This window comes from Bos javanicus, chromosome X, assembly GCF_032452875.1.
Source record: "Bos javanicus breed banteng chromosome X, ARS-OSU_banteng_1.0, whole genome shotgun sequence".
In the NCBI taxonomy this organism is placed as follows: domain Eukaryota; kingdom Metazoa; phylum Chordata; class Mammalia; order Artiodactyla; family Bovidae; genus Bos; species Bos javanicus.
Genome location: NC_083897.1, coordinates 78,266,794 through 78,270,564, shown reverse-complemented (window position 1 = coordinate 78,270,564; position 3,771 = coordinate 78,266,794).

Genomic DNA, 3,771 nt, shown 5'->3' with positions numbered 1-3,771 from the left:
ATCAAGTGGATAAGATGATCTGTTCCCTGGATAGCCATGAGCCACTTTCCTCAGCCACTCCTGTCATTGCTCAAGAGACTCATGAACAAAGTGACCATGGTGATAGGCATGGAATTTATGCATGGGCTTAGAAACATCAAGTTCCACTCATCAAGGACAACTTGTCTCCACCCACTGCTCAGTGCTCAGTCTGTTAGCAGCAGAAACCATTGCTTTGTCTCTGATCAGACACAATTTCCAGGGGTGATCAAGCCAGTTATTTGGTGGCAGGTGGCTTATTAATACATTTGACCACCTCTATCATAGAGGGGACAGCCCTTTAGTTTTACTGGAACAAATGCATTAGATATGGACTTGTCTTCCCACCATTCAGTTCTTCTGCCCAAAATACACTCTGTGGACTTACAGAATACCTTACCCACTACCATGTATTTCAAACAGCATTGCTTCTGATCATGGATCTCATTTCATAGTACTTGAAGTGTGGCAACAGGGCCATGCTCATGGAATTCACTAGTCTTACCATGTTTCCCCTCATCCTGAAGCAGCTGCATTGATAGAACCATGGAATGGCTGTATGAAGGCTCAATTACAGTACCATCTGGGTGACAATATTTGCAGGGCTGAGGCATGTTCTCCAGGAATTTGTACATACCTTAAATCAGCATCCAATACATGGTACTGTTCCTCCTATAGCCAAAATTTATGGGTCTAGGACCCAAGGGGTGGAAATGGGAGTGGCACCACTATTATTACAATAGTTATCCAATAGCATAAATTTGGCTTTCTGTTTCTGCAGCCTTATACTCTGCAGATCTACAGGTCTTAGTTCCAAAGACTGGAATGCTTCCACCAGGAGACACAACAGTGACTTCATTGTATTTGTAGTTAAGAGTGTCACCTTGCCACTTTGGGCTCCTCATGCCTTTGAATCAACAGACAATGAAGGGAGATACTTTATTGGCTAAAGTGATTGATCCTAATTACTAAGGAGAAACTGAACTCTACAACACAATGGAGGTAAGGAAGAGCTTGTATGGAATACATTAGGTTCCTTAAGGCATCCATCTCTTAATACTACTATTCTTGTGATTAAAATCAATGTAAAGCTATAATAACTCAATTCGGTGGGACTACTAATGGCTTAAACCTTTCAGGAATGAAGGTTTGAATGGCTTCATCAGGCATAGAACCACAGTCAGCTAAGGTGCTTGCCAAGGTCAAAAGGAATATGGACTAAGAAGTGGAATGAGGTAGTTATGAACACCAGTTATGACCGTGTGACCAGTTGCAGGAAAAATGGTTATAATTGTTATAATACATAATCCTTATTTTTATGAATATATTTGGGTGTATATTTATGTCAAATGCCTTTCTCCCTCCATTATCTCCTCATAGAACATGAGATGCATTAACGATAATTAAATTTACATCATAGTATTTGAGTTACAGGATATCAAGGAGAGGAGTGATTCAAAGACCTTGCATACTCTTATGGTGAAAAAGTTAGCACATTTTTCAGTTGTAAATGACTTTGTTATTGTATTTATTTAGAGATATGTGTATGGATACCCATTGGACAAGAGTGGGACTGTGATAGTTCATTTTATGTATCAACTTGGCTAGTTTATTGTATCCAGTTATTTAATCAAGCACTTACATAGGTGATGGTGTATGCTAGATGTAGTTAAAATATGCAATCAGTTGACTTGAAGTAAAGATTACATTTGATAATGTGAGTGAGCTTCATCAATTAGTTGTAGGATATAAGAGAAAAAACTGAGATTTCCTGGAGGAAGAAATTCTGCCTCAAGGCTGAGGTGTCACATTCTGCCTAATTTCCATCCTGCGGGATTTGCCCTAGATCCCACTCAAGACTGCAGCATCAACTCTTCTTGAGTTTGCAGCCTGCTGGCCTGGTCTACAGATTTCAGATTTGCCAGGCCCCACAATCACAATCACATGATCACATGTTCTAATTCCTTAAAATAAAATTATATATATATAAACATATATATTATATTTCCCTGGGGAACCCTGACTGATGTAATTGTGCAGGTGCGATTTTAAATAAGATGTTTAGGAAAGGTGGCATTTGAGTATCATTTATGTTTCCAATAATAGTTTATGCCTTTTTACTGTTTAAAATTATTTCTTTATTATTTTTAATTATTAAAGTTTTATTTTTAGATAGTGTAGATTCACAGTTTTTTTTATAGTTCCACAATATATTACAATTATTTTTTAAGTAGATAAGTTAAGATTTTTCATTGGAGATTCAATATCAAACTCAATTAATAGAATGAATAGACAGAAAAGTAGGAAGATACAGATCTGAAAAGCACTATGAACCAATTCAACATAATTAATATTTAAACAATTTTCACACAACCACAGGATACAAATTCTATTCAAGTCCCCATAGAGTATAAACCAGGAAACACTGGAACATATCCAGGGACATGAAACAAGGTGCAAAAGTTTCATGGTCTAAAGGTATTGAAACTATAGAGTCTGTTCTCTTATCACTGTGGAGTTACGTTAGGAATCAATATCAAAAGATATTTGAAAATAACCGTTCTGGTTCAAGATGGCAGAATAGAAGGATATGCGCTCATCTCCTCCTGCAAGAGCACCAAAATCACAACTAGCTGTTGAACAACCATCAACACTGGAACTCACCAAAAAAGTATACCCCATGTTCAAAGACAAAGAAGAAACTGCAGCAAGATGGTTGGAGGGGCACAATCACAATAAAATCAAATCCCATACCCACCAGGTGGGTGACCCACAAACTGGAGAACAATAATACCAAAGAAGTTCTCCCACCGTTGTGAAGGTTCTGAATCCCATGTAAGACTTCCCAGCCTGGGAATCTGACAAAAGGACTGAGAATCCCCAGGGAATCTGACCTTGAAGGCCAGTGGGATTTGATTACAAGACTTCCACAGGACTAGGGGAAACAGACATTTCAGTCTTGGAGGGCACAAACAAAACCTTGCATGCACCAAGACTCAGAGGAAAGGAACAGTGACCCCACAGGAGAATGAACAGAAACTACCTGCTAGTGTTGGAGGGTCTCCTGTGAAAGTGTGGGTGGGCAGGGGCTCACCAGAGGGATGGGGGCACGAGCAGCAGCAGTCCTGAAATATCCCCCATGGTGTAAACTCTCTTGGAGGTCACCATTAACCCAACCACAGAGCCGGTAGACCCGAGGTCTGGGTCACTTATGGTCAAAACACTACCAGGGAAGGAGTGCAACCCCACACATGAGCAGATAATTGGATTAAAACTTTACTAAGGCAAGACCCAGTTTTTCCCACCAGCAGTCCCTCCCATCAGGAAGCTTACACAAGCCACTTAGCCTTCTCCATCAGAGAGCAGACAGAAGAAACAAGAACAACCACAGTCTCACAACAACTAAAACAAAAATCACATTACAGAAAGTTATCAGCATGAAAAAGCAGAAAGTTATGTCCCAGATGAAGGGACAAGTTAAAAGCCCAGAAAAACAACTAATTGAAGTGGAGATAGGCAACCTTCCAGAAAAAGAATTCGGAATAATGATAGTGATGATTCAGGATCTCAGGAAAACAATGGGGAAGATGCAAGAAATGTTTACCAAAAACCTATAAGAACTAAAGAACAAACAAACAGATGAATAGTACACTAGAGGGAATCCATAGCAGAATAACTGAAGCAGAGGCACTGATAAATGACCTGGAGGACAGAATGGTGGAAATCACTGCAGCAGAACAGAAAGTAGAAAAA